At 40.8% G+C, this 15823-nt stretch overlaps 1 long non-coding RNA gene across 1 annotated transcript in view; it reads left to right on the top strand.

Moving 5' to 3' along the window:
• The window catches only part of LOC140493620 (uncharacterized), a 52564-nt gene extending 40876 nt beyond the window's left edge, over nt 1-11688 (top strand). The window contains exons 2-4 of the long non-coding RNA XR_011963725.1: nt 2155-2279; nt 9155-9282; nt 11311-11688. This is a non-coding gene — a long non-coding RNA (uncharacterized lncRNA). The remainder of the gene's footprint in view (nt 1-2154; nt 2280-9154; nt 9283-11310) is intronic.
• Nucleotides 11689-15823: the final 4135 nt, after the last annotated feature.

Raw genomic sequence — 15823 nt, 5'->3', positions numbered from 1 at the left:
CCCTTGCGCAGGTTGATTTTAAAAACACGTACCTTTTGTCTGCCAGTGGCCTCTTCAAATTAGCATTTTTATTCCTATCCATGAACAATGGATGAATCTGTGCTGCTGGTGAGCAGAACTACAAATTTGCTTGCCTTGCGGATTATTGAATTTCCTTTAGGTGATTTAGACGAGATTCCTGCTATGCTTCTTTTGTGGAAAAAATAAACACGCCAGAAAATGGCACAGATTTTGTCCAGTCTTTCCTGTTTCAGAAATTTTCCAATCTGTCTTCCTTGTGAAGAACCTCCACCAGTCCACACACAGGAGTAGATCGATGCAGGAGCTCTGGAAGGCTGAATGCATCCAAAAATTAATCCCAACAAAACCAGAGAGATTGTCTTCTGCAGATTTGTATAGTTGTTGCAGATTCTGCTCTGCATTATTTGTAAGTTACTTCACACTACTTGGAGCTGGTATGGTTTTGGATGGTTTTGGGCTATTGGTGGCTTCCCATTACAAATTGTCCATTTACGTCAAGTATCACTTCACTTCTACAAATAGTTTTTAATCAATGTTAGAATTGAGAGAATAATTGATTCCACTTTTATGATTTCATTTATAAAACATTTATATTACATATACTTAGGTTTCTATCAAGTTGTGTGAACATAACAGCGAAGTTTATCAGTTGCTGAACAAAGAGACCTTGGAGTGCAGGTTCATACCTCCTTGAAAGTGGAGTCACAGGTGGATAGGATAGTGAAGAAGGTATTTGGTATGCTTTCCTTTATTGGTCAGAGTATTGAGTACAGGAGTTGGGAGGTCATGTTGCGGCTGTACAGGACATTGGTTAGGCCACTGTTGGAATATTGCATGCAATTCTGGTCTCCTTCCTATCGGAAAGATGTTGTGAAACTTGAAAGGGTTCAGAAAAGATTTACAAGGATGTTGCCAAGATTGGAGGATTTGAGCCAAAGGGAGTGGTTGAATAGGCTAAGGTTGTTTTGCCTAGAGCAGCAGAGGCTGAGGGGTGACCTTATAGAGGTTTACAAAATTATGAGGGACATGCATAGGGTAAATAGGCAAAGTCTATTCCCTGGGCTAGGGAGTCCAGAACTCGAGGGCATAGGTTTAGGGTGAGATGGGAAAGATATAAAACAGACCTACGGGGCAACTTTTTCACAGAGGGTGGTACATGTATGGAATGAGCTGCCAGAGGAAGTGGTGGAAGTTGGTACAATTGCAACTTTTAAGAGGCATTTGGATGGGTACATGAATAGGAAGGGTTTGGAGAGATATGGGCCGAGTGCCGGCAGGTGGGACTAGATTGGGTTGGGATATCTGGTCGGCATGGATGAGTTGGATTGAAGGGTCTGTTTCTGTGCTGTGTATCTCTATGACTCTATGACTGTATTAAATGAAATTCCAGAAACATCTAGGGATAACTCTGTTGAGAAGGTCAAAACATGTTGAAACGTTGGACATTTTTATGCAACTTCAGGAATCTGTCAGCATACCTTGTTGAGTGTTGTCAATCACCTGAAAATACTTCCACATCAATTCAGTAATTCATAGATATTTCAACAGTAAGAATTTTGTGTGTAAATGTTATTTTGTTTAAATATTAAATATTCAAACAATTTGGGCACTAGAAATATTCGCACAAATTAACAAATCCTGTAGAACAACGAACCAACTTAAGTTCGTCATTTTTTCCCGAAAGATTAAAGCTTATTGTTACACCAGTAGGGAGAACAGCTTACTATAACCATGTGTCAATGTTGTCATTGAGTGCTACCTCTCTCCCCATCAGGGTAACAGAGAGAAAAAAGTAATTGAAGAAGCCAAAGAAAGGTAGCCTACTGATTATGGTATGTAATAAGCAAATCTGTGGTGGTCGGGTAAAAATTGCATCATTCTAAAGGTGAAGGCCCAGGGATGTCAAGAAATAATATGGCAGCAGCACAGGCAACATATTCAATGAAAGCATGAAATTTCAAGTCAACTGTCTCTGACCATGGTCATGATAAAAGCAAACGGGTGGCAAATTGTGGTCGGCAGGTCAGCAGGAATAAGAACACCAAATTTGCCCAGCTGTTGCTGCTTCTTACAAATCCCCCCTCTAGAGACACTTTCTAACATTTCTCCTTACTGTTTATTATTATCTGACAGATTCCTTTCTATTGGTCCAACTATTCCAGTTATTATAGAAATTGTACACAATGCCGAGGTGAGGAAAGACAGCAACCCTCGGAGGGGAATTCATGCATTTCAAGGCAAAGGCTTGTATGTTCCAGGTAAGAGAAGCAATTTTGTCCGTCAGTAATTGCGAATCTCACCTATAGGTTCTTATAGTGAGCTTTAATGTTGTAGCTTCCTTGCTGACAGGTGAGGGTGCGCATATGACAAAGTTGAGAGGTGTGCTCAGTTTAACTGTCATGTCCAAACAGATCTGTTAATTTGACAAGGCTGCAGTTAGGTGGTATGACTAATACCTTAATTAAGCAAAGATGCTGAAGGCACACTATTATATTGGGGCTGGAGGTGGTGGAAATGAAGTTTAAAAGCAGTTTGACCTTGTTGATTTTTGCTAACTCACCATCTTTTGATCTTTCAATCTATGTCCATCTGGAGTTCGTTAATTCCTTGCTTCCTACAGTTCAGAATTTTTAAATATTTGCAAACTTTGAAATTATGGACTATAAGCCCAAATCCTCATTATTAATATTAACAAAGAGCAAAGTGATCCTGTTATCAATTCTTGTGCAACACCGCAGTAGTAAGGAAAGCAAATATTTAGTACTACGAACTGCTTTCTGTCCCTAACCAATTCTAGATCCATGTTACTAATGTCCCTTCAATCTCATTATCAATAATTATGTTAACAGGGGTACATTAAATGCACTACCTGTATGAATACTCTTCCTCTTCAACACACAATTTAAATACAATTCTCTGATAACAAATGCAAGCTAACATTTATGTAGTCAATTTTTCCATATATCAAATAATTTTTTCCCACATTTTTGAGTGGGACATTTGCTCAGAGGGACGATGAGAAGAATGGCTGGTGGGCAACATAATTGGGGAAGAGGCAACATGTCAGAATCTTACCACCAACTTTGGTGATCCAGGTATCTGCCTGAAAAAGTGGGTTGACCTTCTCATCAGCAGCTATTGAGAAGCTTGTCTGCATCTATTAGGATGCCACTAAAAGCGCAACCCCCAGAACTAAATCAAGCTCCCCAGTCAACCTGTCCATATTAATTGAGAAACTTGATGCTTCAGATAACTGACTACATGCAGCAGGCATCTAACCTGCTTTGCACTTCTTCCTGGACTCAGGCTGGAGGGTCACTGGGGAAACTGGGATATCATTGTAGTGAGTTAGATAGAAAATGCTATCTAAAGTGAATGACAGGGGAAGCTGGAACTCGGTACTTCACAAAGAGTAAGTCTCACCATGTAGAGATTTATAAAATCGTGAGAAACATGGATAGGGGAAATAGACAAGGCCTTTTCCCTGGGGTGGGGGAGTCCAGAATTAGAGAGTAAAGGTTAGGGTGAAAGGGGAAAGACTTAAAAGGGACATAAGGGGCAATCTTTTCACGCAGAGGGTGGTGCATGTATGGAATGAGCTGCCAGAGAACGTGGTGGCGGAAGGTACAATTAAAACATTTAAAAGGCATCTGGATGCATATATGAATAGGAAAGGTTTGGAGGGATATGGGCCAAGTGCTGGCAAATGGGACTAGATTAATTTAAGATATCTGGCCGGCATGGACGAGTTGGACTAAAACTGTTTCTGTACTGTATATCTCAATGACTGTGATTCTATTATTGAAAACCAACTCCTCAGTTCTTCTTCAATGTCTAAAATGCTTCACCCAAAGCTGGAGGGGTAGGTTTATTTTGAGGGGGTTGAGTTGCAGCTTAGATGTTCTGGCCCACCGAAAGGACATCCTATTAATTATGATATATATTTTGAATCATCATCTGCCGAGCTTTATTACATATCCCTGGAGCAGGTGGACTTGAACCCAGGTATCCTGGCTCAGAAGTAAGGATGATACCATGCATCCCAAGAGTCCTTACTAAATTTTGTAGGCTACCTCTAGACAAAGGGTCATCTTGAGTAAGATGGAAGAGCCGCGTGCACCTCTCTATAAGACTATAAGATCTAGGAGCAGAATTAGGCTATCAACCCATTTGATCATGACTGAAATGTTTCTGAACCCCATTCTCCTGCCTTCTCCCATAGCTTTTGGTCCTTTACTAATCCAGAACCTATTAATCTCTGTCTTAAAAACATTCAGTGAGTTGGCCTCCAAAGCCTTCTTCAGAAATGAGTTCCACAGATTCTCGCAGAAGCATTTCCTCCTCATTCAGTTCTAAAGGGCCATCCCTTCACTTAGTGCATTCCGGTCCTAGTCTCTCCTATTAATGGAAACATCTTCTCTATGTCAGCTCTATCCAGGCCTTCTGGTATTCAATAAGTCTCAGTGAGACTCCAACGCCACACCCCCAACTTTCACCATCCTTTTAAACTCCAATGAGTACAAGTGCCAGAATCCTCAACAGCTCCTCATTTTGCAAGCCCTCATTTAGTAACATCCTTGTCAATAGCCTTCTGGAAAAACAAATAAGTTATGTCAACTGGCTCTTCTTTGTCTAACTTGCTCATTACCTCCTCAAAGAATTCTAACAGATTTTTGAGGCGTGTCCTCCCCATGATGAAGACATGCTACCTCAGCCCTGTTTTACCACGCACTTCCAAGTATTCTGCAATCTCATCCTTAATGATGGACTCTGTAATCTTACCAATGATTGTGGTCAGGTTAACCAACCTATAGTTTAGTGTCTTACGCCTCACTCCCTTCTTAAACAGTGGTGTTACATGAGCCATTTTCAGTCTTCTGGGACCCTCCTTGACTCCAGTGAATCCTGAAAGATCACTGCAATGCCTCCACAATCTCCTCAGCTATCTCCTTCAGAACATTGGGTGTAGTCCATCTAATCACCTTGCCAGTGATGCTACATTCCTATGGCTGGACTGATGGAGCACAGGTCTGAGTGCATATCAACAGCCACTGAGAGTGCTTGTGGTACTGTGTCTCCAATGTAGCAAGCAGACTTTTCATGGAGGCAGCCAAACATGTTAGAGCCATGACTTTAATCATAAGTTAGATGGACTCCTCTGTCTGCCTCTCCAGTCCAGTGAGGGCCTTCACCATCACTCCTAGTCTCCTCCTCAGCTACTTCCAAGATGCGTCATTGGTGACAGCCACAGGTTTCCTCTTTAAATTGCCAGAGAAGGCCTCCAAAGCCTTCTTCAGAAATGGGTTCCACAGATTCTCGTACTACTGCTACTTCTGTCTACATACAATAGTAATTCCAGTCAGATGTCATTCAATCGAAATGCTGTCCTCTCTCAATATCCATTGTCCATCCTGAGGGTGCAGTTGCAACTAGTTATGTCAGATGATTCGTAATCTAGAAGCCTGAACTGATGTTCTGGAGACATGAGTTCAAACCCCACTCTGGCAGCTGTGGGAATTTTAAATACCATCAATTCAATAAATGCAAAACTGCTATCCGCAAAAGAGACAACGTTACCAATGGTGTTTTGGGAAGGAGATCTGTCCTTACCTGGTCAGATCTGTATGTGCTCCGATACTCTTAATTGCCATCTGAAATCACATACCAAGCTACACAGTTTTATTCAAAAAGGCAGCTTATCATTCCGTTTCATAAAGTGAATTAGGCTGTGAGTGAATTAAAAGACATCTCCATTTGTGCAAAGTCCCTTCAACCCAGCTGAGATTGCAAATTACATCAGGCTTCTGCTAGCAGCATTGAAATGTGAGAGTTGATACAATTGAGTTGAGATTCCAGACTTGGACAATTCGGTAGAATTGGGTCGATCTAGTGCTTCATGCATTTCATTCATTCAACGTGAAAAGGCACCAGACTGCAGGAAGCACCCTCTCCTCCCCCACCTGATTTTGGACTCTGAGACCATTTTCTAGGTCTCAGAGTTCAATTGGTTGAGGGTTTATTGGATTGTTTTTAGGATCATAAACAAATAATCCTGGACATTTCCACTGCGACATCATTACTTTCAGCCAGCCATTACAATTTTATTGCCACTCACATGGTCCTGCACCAGAAATTACTGTACTTTAAATTATGATTTATGACTGTGTAATCGCTGATATAAATAATCTGAATCAAAGCTATTCCTATGTGTATGTGTATTTATAGTTTGTGTGTGTATAGTTTGAATGCTATTGTTGCCAGAGGAGACAGTTGAGCTGTGCTTTGAATGATTGTGTGGCTTTCTGCAGTGCAAGCTGGCTTTATTTGTGACAAATATTAGAGTTTGAATCAGTTCTATGAGGGGACCAGTGCTCAGGCCCCAATTATTTACAGTATGAATTAATTACTTGGGTTATGCAAATAATGTACTGTTGCCAAATTTATAGATGATATGAAGTAGCTGGTAAGCCAAGTTGTTCGAATGAAACCATGAGTCTACAGAGGGTTAGGTGAGTAAGTAAAAACTGGGTAAATGGAATATAATGTGAGGTCATGTGTGTTGGGTTTATACTCACTGAGTTTAGAAAAATGAAAGGAGATCTTTTTGGAACTTATAAGAATCTTTAGGGGTTTGACAGATAGATGCAGAGAAGTTATTTCCCTTTGTGGCAGAATCTAGGATCAGAAGGAATAGTCTCAGAGTAAACAGTTGCTCCTTGAAGACAAGGATGAGGATGAATTTATTTATCTCAGCGGATGGTGAACATATGGAATTCGTTACCGCGGAGAACTGTTGAAGTTAAATATATTAACTACAATTGTAAATATACTATGTATTAAATATATTCAAGGCCGAAATAAACAAATTTCGAATCAACAAGGAAATCAAGGGTTACAGGAATAAAGCAGGAAATGGAGTTAAAGATTATCACATCAAACATAATCTCATTAAATGGTGGAGTAGACTGGATTTGCCAAATGGCCTACTTCTCCTCCTAATCCTCATGGTATCTTATTAGGATTTAACCAAAGTAACCATTGTTATTATTCATATTTTAGCAACTATGAAAAAAAGTCAGTTAAATATCTAGGTTTGGCTACATTTCTCTAAAGGTTGGACCGCATATATTTGTTACCTATAAAAGAACAAAGAATCACATATGATTTACAAGGCTTTGGAATAATCATTCTTACTTTTGCTTTTAATGTAGGGTATAAAATTAACCATGCCATGTTTTCGTATTCACATTATAATGTAGGATGCACAATCTTGGCATCGGGGGGAGTAGCCTCTATCAACAGCTAACAGGTGAGAAATCAAGCAACAGGAGTGCAAGGAGGATCAAGAAGCAAAAAGGAGCAATGGGAAGGGAGGCTACAACCGAGGTAGCCTGTTATTGCCCAACTATATGTGAAAGACTAGTTCAGGTGTAATACAACTAACTCACCCACAGTTTCTAATTCATTAACACTGCCATTCACTTTATATTCTCTTTTTTGCTGATCACCACATTGCCCCTTGGTCTGTTTCAAAGCTAAAAGCCATTACAGAGGATATATTTCAAGCCAAATTTATAAATTAAACTGAACTATTTTGTACACAAAATGAAACTAATCACCTTCATGCATCCCCTTAGTACTCCTATGCACTGCTTCCATAGTGACTGCAAGATGGTCGCTGGAGGAGACTGAACATGGCCTTGAAGGATCACTTTGAGAGCCTGCAGGCCCAGCTTCAGACTGTATCACATTAGCATGGGTGCTGGAATCCGGACTGGCTGGATGGTCAATTGCTGCCAGCCATGAACAGCCTTCAGAGTGCTTCTAGAGGACGAAAGACCAAAAGAAAAGCTTGAGAGAGCATATAGGTGGCCCAGGTGACATTTCATTGGAATTAGTAGCTTATATTCCTTTATATTGTACTATATTACATCAGCCCTTGTCTGGTCAACTGTCATTGTAACTGCAGTTGGAAGAATAAAACTGCACAGGTTGCATCCTGAACATGTTATGCCCCATCTAAGGGAGAGCTTTTTTTTCCTTAATGCCCAGTATAGCATAACATCTTGTCATTGTACAATGTTGGAGCATCACATATTGAAAAAGTTTTAAACAGTTGAAAACTTTTACTTCGTAATAGCAAAAGAAGAAAACAAATAAAAATCAGCTGCAATACTGAGAATAAACAAGTGTCTTGTGATCAACAACACATTTACATTCATTTCACTCAACTCAGGTCTATCAGAACTGGATGCCAAATAAGTAGTACTGGCGCAGACTTCTAAGATGTGATAGTGTTGCTCACATATGCTTTGTACATTGTTGGAATTAAACCCTTTTCTGCTGATGAATTCAGCAACATTATGATATGGCCCTCTCAATGCAACATGTATACAATCTACAACACCCTGCATCTTGGAGAAGTCTCCTGTGTTATCAAAGTCTTCTTCTCAGGCTGCAGCACTAATCTCATCCCTGAGAAACAAGATGAAGTGGTGTAATCTGATAGAAATTACATTGGTAACAGCCTTGATGTAATTGTATGTTGAGGATCCCACATGGGTTCCTGGGGAGCAGACAATTGCATAAAAAGTTAGTGCAGCTGTCACCTTGTTGGCTAATGGGATAGGACGACCACTCAGCCCTTCAGATCATAGGTCCCACTCCAGCTAATATCACAATCCTGTGACAGTGATCTGAAATATCCTCAGCCTGCAGTGACATTGCTCATTTGGAGGATATATCATTGAGGATAATAGATTCTGGATGTTCTATACCTTCTCCACATCTTGAGGGCACCTTTAGCTGTGATTTCTTCATCAAGAAATTGCTGGGAAGTTGTTGGAATTGGTTACTGGTCCTGGTCTTGCCGAGGTATCTGTTCTAACTCCAATTCTCTATGCCTTCATTGCATTACAATAACAGTGATTAAGATCACTGTCGTGGCTGGATTCATTGACCATGGATCTAATGAAGCTGTGTGTGGGGGTGTCAGCAACAGAACAGGTTCTTATTAGTGAGAGTAGTCAGCATTCACATTAAACACAAATGGTTCAGAGGAATTCAACAAGGAGAGTCACTGAATTAGCATACGTGGAATTTGACCAAGTGGACTTTATTCCAATGATTGCAGCACACGCCACGTTGTACAAATGCAATGATGCAGATGTAGGATTACGGGAACCCAGCTGCCACCTACCCACCCTCTGAGAAAACCAGCAATAAAATGAAGAGCCTGTTGTCAAGTGTTATCAGTTCAAGGTGAGCAGATATTACTTCTGTACCATTGTCCAGTTTATGAAATCTTGCGCTATCTTTGTGAACTGTAACTCACAGGAGACACTATCCTGTGATTGCTTCTGCTTTACAGAGGTGACAGTGATCAATTTGTGATGGTCAAAATTGATTGTGACCAGGACTTGTATGCCATTAATTTGGTCACTGCACATTCAGTACTATATGCTGAATATTATAATTACAAATGGCTTCCAACTAGACTGTGTTAGTGCCTCATTGATGCAATTATCCCTGAAGTACCTTATATCATCAGTGTTTGCAGAAGGAACAAAACACTACTCCATCTACTCCACGTGTTGTGGCAACCATTTTTATTTCCATTGCACATTTGTGATTCAGATGGAAAGTGAAGGCAATGCTTCACAGAGTGAATCAGAATGAGCCAATTAATCTTGGTGACCAGTAAAACCTTTGTTTTTATTTTGTTCTTACACTCCCCGTTGAGCTCATCAGTTATGCAGTTCAAAAGGTTCCAACACAACACTAGGTGGGATGCTCTTCAGAGAGAAGCTGCAGATGTGATTGGCTGAATGGCCTCTTTCTGTACTGTAGATATTCTATGATTCTACACCCTCCTCCAATGCATGAGGTGAATAGCTGTTCCTGTGCACAACGCTGCCCAACAGCAGCATTGAAATGAAAATTGTTGGTACACTCCAAAGTATAGCATTGAAGTGGAGGCCTGGCATCTAAATGAGTCAGCGATGTGCCATGATGAAATGGAGATGCTGGTGCATGGCTCACAAGCAAGATTCTGATACCGTCATTCAAATCTTGTGTAGAAAAACAGACTTTTTTCTCTATTTCAGGAGTCTCATGTTTCTAATCTAGTTATAGCTTCCCAACTGACCACCATTACTCATGTCATTCAGGGGCTGGGATAATTCCACTCATTGTCTGGTAGGTATAATTCTATGTATATGATGAGTCTTTGGGACAGCTCTCCCAGTTTTGGCAGAGCCCCCAGATGTTGATAGGACTGGGTTTGCCATTGTTGTTGAATTGCAGTACTTGGGTCAATGCTGTTTGGTTTAATTTCTTTGCTTCGGCTTTGATTAAACTGAATAGTTTGAACTGAAAATTACCATAGGAGGACCATAGGTTACTCTCCCATCAGAGAAAGAGAGAGAGACAACTGGTGGTCAGTTTAACCTGAGAGTCACCACACCTCCGGTGAGGGGTAAGGTTGAGAAGGCAGGATCTTCACAGTGATCTTAGCCCTCACTTAGGAATGGAACCTGTGGTACAGGCATTACTTTACGTAACAAATCAGCCATCAAGTCAACTGAACTAACTTAGCCATTTCAGAGGGCAAGTAAGACTCAATGGCATTGTAATGGGCGTGGAGTCATATGTTGGTCAGACTAGTTAAGGATGGCAGATGTCCTTCCATAAAGGTCATTATTGAACCAAATGGGCTTTTACAGCAATTAGCAATGGTTTCATCGAGACCATTAGACTAGATTTTAATTCCAGATTTATAAATTAAAATGAAATTCCATCAGCTTCCATGGTGTGATTTGAACCCTGTTACTGGATTATCCAGTTAGTCCAGCAACATTATCACTACAACATCTCCTCCTCTCAATGACTTGTACAACAAAAGACTGTTTTAAGGGCCATTTTGCAAGGCTGCCAGAATGTTGCTGATGGTGAGGTACCTTCCACCCCACTATATGGGGAGTCTGTCAGCTTTGTGGAGTTTGCATCTGTGTGGCAGGCCAAGGGGGCATCACAGCTAGAAGCTGCATGACACGATGGATGGTGATGGACATAAAAACCAGGCACTGAAGTCCCAATGATCCCATTTATGAATACTGTACAGCAAAAAGCACCAATTTCTTCTGCCTATCAAAGAAAGGAGAAAAACAAAGTTCCAACTATACAGTGTGGTCATTCAATAAAAAAGTGAATTTGCAGAAACTTCCATGGCAACCTACAGATTATATTGAAAACAGGTTTATGAAAGTAATATGTTGCATCTCATTACAGATTTTTTCACATCAAGATGATGAGAATGTAGTCTCCTTATGTGACAACAGTCAGAGGAAGAGGTTTCAGAAACAAGATCAAACTTCAGTGTTACTTTGTATGGTCTGAAAATTATAAAGCATCTGAAAATGGGTCAGAGATCTAACAATGTATTCATGAGGTTCAGAGTTAATGTTCTGGAGGCACATTCATTGCTGGAGTCACAGGTGACATGTTAATTTTTTGTTGTTGAATATTTTGTATCTGTTTAAGAGCTATGTCCAATAAAGAACATTATTTGATTCTAGTAGCCTGTACTCATCGTTCATAGAAGATAGTACAGGCCCTTCGGCCTGTTGCGCCGACCTATGAAACCAATCTAAAGCCCATCTAAGAGAAAGTGAGGACTGTAGATGCTAGAGATCAGAGCTTAAAAATGTGTTGCTGGAAAAGCGCAGCAGGTCAGGCAGCATCAAAGGAAGAAGGGCTTATGCCCGAAACATCAATTCTCCTGTTCCTTTGATGCTGCCTGACCTGCTGCGCTTTTCCAGTAACACATATTTAAGCTCTGAAGCCCATCTAACATATGTTTATCCAATGAACATTTAAATGCCCTTAAAGTTGGCAAATCCAGTACTATTGCAGGCAGGGTGTTCCACACCCCTTCTACTCTCTGACTAAAGAACCTAACTCTGACATCTGTCCTATACCTATCACTCCTCAATTTAAACCTAAGTCTCCTCGTGCGAGCCATCACCATCTGAGGAAAAAGGCTGTCATTGGCATCCCTATCTAATTCTCTGATAGTTTGTCTATCGCTATCGTCATCTCTCAACCTTCTTCTCTCTAATGAAAACAACCTCAAGTCCCTTAGCCTTTCCTTATAAGACCTTCCCTCCATCCTGGGTGACATCCTGGTAAATCTCCTCTGCACCCTTGCCAATGCTTTCTGATCGTTCCTAAAATGTGGCGGCCAGAACTATATGCAATACTCCAAGTGCAGCTGCACCAGAGTTTTGTACAGCTGCAACATGACCTCATGGCTCTGAAACTCAATCCATCTACCAATAAAAGCTAACACACTGTGTGCCTTCGTAACAAACCCTATGTGGCAACTTTCAGGGATCTACGCACATGGACACCAAAATCTCTCTGCTCATCCACACTACCAAGAACCTTACCATTAGCCTATTAATCTATATTCCTGGTACTTCTTCCAAAGTGAATCAACTCACACTTTTTTGCATTAAACTCCATTTGCCACCTCTCAACCCAGCTCCGCAGCCTATCCATGTCCCTCTCTTACCTACAACATCCTTTTGCAGTATCCACAACTTCACTGACTTTAGTGTTATCCACAAATTTACTAACCCATCTTTCTATGCCCTCACCCAGGTCATTTCTGAAAATGACAAACAGCAGTGGCCCCAAAACAGATCCTTGCTGAACTGAACTCCAGGATGAATATTTTCCATCCACCACCACCCTCTGTCTTCTTATAGCAAGCCAATTTCTGATCCAAACTACTAAATCATCCTGAGTCCCATGCCTCTGTAATTTCTGCAATAGCCTACCGTGGGGAACCTTATCAAATGCTTTACTGAAATCCATATGTGCCATATCAACCACTTTACCCTCACCACCTGTTTGGTCACCTTCTCAAAGAACTCAATAAGGTTTGTGAGGCACGACTTATCTTTCACAAAACCATGTTGAGTATTCCTAATCAAGATTTGGAGATGCCGGTGTTGGACTGGGGTGTACAAAGTTAAAAAAAATCACACAGCACCAGGTTATAGTCCAACAGATTTAATTGGAAGCACTAGCTTTCGGAGCACAACAACCTGATGAAGGAGCAGTACTTTGTGTATCCCTAATCAAATAATTCCTGTCAAGATTATTATAAATCTTTCTCTTATGATCCTTTCCAACACTTTACCCACAACTAAAGTAAGGCTCACTGGTCTATAATTACCAGGGTTGTCTCTATTCCCTTTCTTGAACAAGGGGACAACATTTGCTATCCTCCAGTCTTCTGGCACTATTCCTGTAGACAATGACAACATAAAGATCAAAACCAAAGGCTCTGCAATCTCCACCCTGGCTTCGTATAGAATCCTAGGATAAATCCCATCTGGCCCAGGGGACTTATCTATTTTCACTCTTTCCAGAATTGCTAACACCTCCTCCTTATGAACCTCAATCCCATCTAGTCTAATAGCCTGTATCTCAGTATCCTCCTCAACAACATTGTCTTTTTCCTGTGTGAATACTGACAAAAAATATTCAGTTTGTGCCTCCCCTATCTCCTCAGAAGCCACGCACAGCTTCCCACTACTGTCCTTGACCGGCCCTAACCTTACTATAGTCATTCTTTTATTCCTGACTTATCTATAGAAAGCTTTAGGATTTTCCTTCATCCTATGTGCCAAAGACTTCGCATGTCCCCTCCTGGCTCTTCTTAGCTCTCTATTTAGGTCCTTCCTGGCTAACTTGTAACCCTCAACCACCCTAGCTGAGCCTTTATGTCTCATCTTTACTTAAGCCTCCTTCTTCCATTTGACAAAAGATTCAACTTTTTAAGTAAACTATGGTTCCCTCGCATGACCACTTCCTTCCTGCCTGATGGGTACATACTTATCAAAGACACACAGTAGCTGTTCCTTGAATAAGCTCCACATTTCAATTGTGCCCATCCCCTGCAGTTTCCTTTCCCATCTTATGCATCATAAACCTTGCCTAATCGCTTCAAAATTGCCTTTCCCCCAGCTATAACTCTTCACTAACCAAACAAGAATGAACCAAAAAGCTTGAACTTTAGAGTTGTTGTACTCCTTGTAAATATGCAGAGTTGAAAAACTAGATTTTATGTCTGAAGAGGAGTTTTATTTAATGCTTCAAAATGTTTGCACTCACACTCACAGCTGCTTGCTTCAGTTTTCAGTTTCAATTTCTCTGTAACCCCACTCTTGCTTGATTAATAGCACATAGAACAGAAAACAGATATCAGACATACACAAACACTGGACAATTGATTTGATGTTGAAAATTCCTTATTTTTAGCTAAACAATTGTAAAAAACAAAGACATAAAGATTGCGTCATTTCTCAGAATTCAGTGTTACCATTTTCTCGAAACACAAAGATAATCTTTGTGATATGAAGGTCGCTGATGATAGCATTGAGATCTAGGAACTTGAGTTTTCAATTTTGCGTAATCAGCTTTGAGATGGATGAACATAATGGTCTCTCATCAGAAAATAAAATGTCCTTATAATCAATGTTCTTCTAATATCCTGATCTGCTCACTATCAAACATCCTATATTCCATTTCTTCTTGTCATCCATTGGTGGTACCAAGCGACCATTTAGTCTGCTTTAGACCTGGTAAAGATGATGTGATTTATGATTGCAATTTGGCTGTTTGACACAAACCTAATGTCCAATATCAAATCAGAGTTTCCTTGGACATGTTCATTCGTTGAAATATGTTTTTGCATTATTGTGTCACTTTATGATTTCTTCTCTTTTCACGCTAACATCCTCAGTGGATAGCAATGAAGGCTCAGAAGTGATCTGCAGCATATAACACCTAAAAGCAGTCATAAGTTCTATTCCAGTCAGAGTATGGGGGGAAATCAGATGGCGCAAGATGGGAATGGATCATTCAACTGTTTTCCACTCTAACAAACTGGCTTTCAGACTTCCTCTAACATTCTGTACAATTCTTCACATCATCATTCTATTGCAGGTTATGTCATGACTTTACACAGATGAATTCTGTACTTTGTTAGCAACTCTATGAACTATCTAGTAGCATTTCAGTATTGTGATTATAGTCTCCAGCAAATCACATTTTATGAACAACTTGTAAACAATTGCTTTTTTTTTAAAGATTACTTTCAGGCCCTTTGGCCCAACAAGTCCACACCGACCCGCCGAAGCTCAACCCACCCAGACCCATTCCCCCACATTTTACCCATTCACCTAACACTGCGGGCAATTTAGCATGGCCAATTCACCTAACCTGCACATTTTTTTGACTGTGGGAGGAAGCCGGAGCATCCGGAGGAAACCCACGTAGACACGGGGAGAATGTACAAACTCCACACAGTCAGTCGCCTAAGGCGGGAATTGAACCCGGGTCTCTGGCCCTGTGAGGTAGTAGTGCTATCCACCGTGCCTCCCTCTACTGCTTTAATGTTGAGAGATAGTCTGCATTTGTCTTTTTTGCGCCATGTAATGATTAAATACAATATCTGTGACAATGAAGAGCAACCCATGCAGACTCATTCCCATACCCTATATTTACCCCTGATTAATGTACCTAACACTACGGGCAATTTAGCACGACCAATTTACTTGACCGGCACATCTTTGGATTGTGGGTGGAAACCAGAGCATCCGGAGGAATCCCACGCAGACACTGGGAGAACATGCAAACTCCACACAGACAGTGGGCCGAGGAGGGAATCAAACCTGGGTCCCTGATGTTGTGAGGCAGCAGTATTAACCACTGAGCCACCATGCTGAAT

Source organism: Chiloscyllium punctatum, chromosome 22, assembly GCF_047496795.1.
Source record: "Chiloscyllium punctatum isolate Juve2018m chromosome 22, sChiPun1.3, whole genome shotgun sequence".
NCBI lineage: Eukaryota > Metazoa > Chordata > Chondrichthyes > Orectolobiformes > Hemiscylliidae > Chiloscyllium > Chiloscyllium punctatum.
Note: the sequence above shows the minus strand (reverse complement) of the source record. Positions and strands in the feature narration are given on the sequence as shown.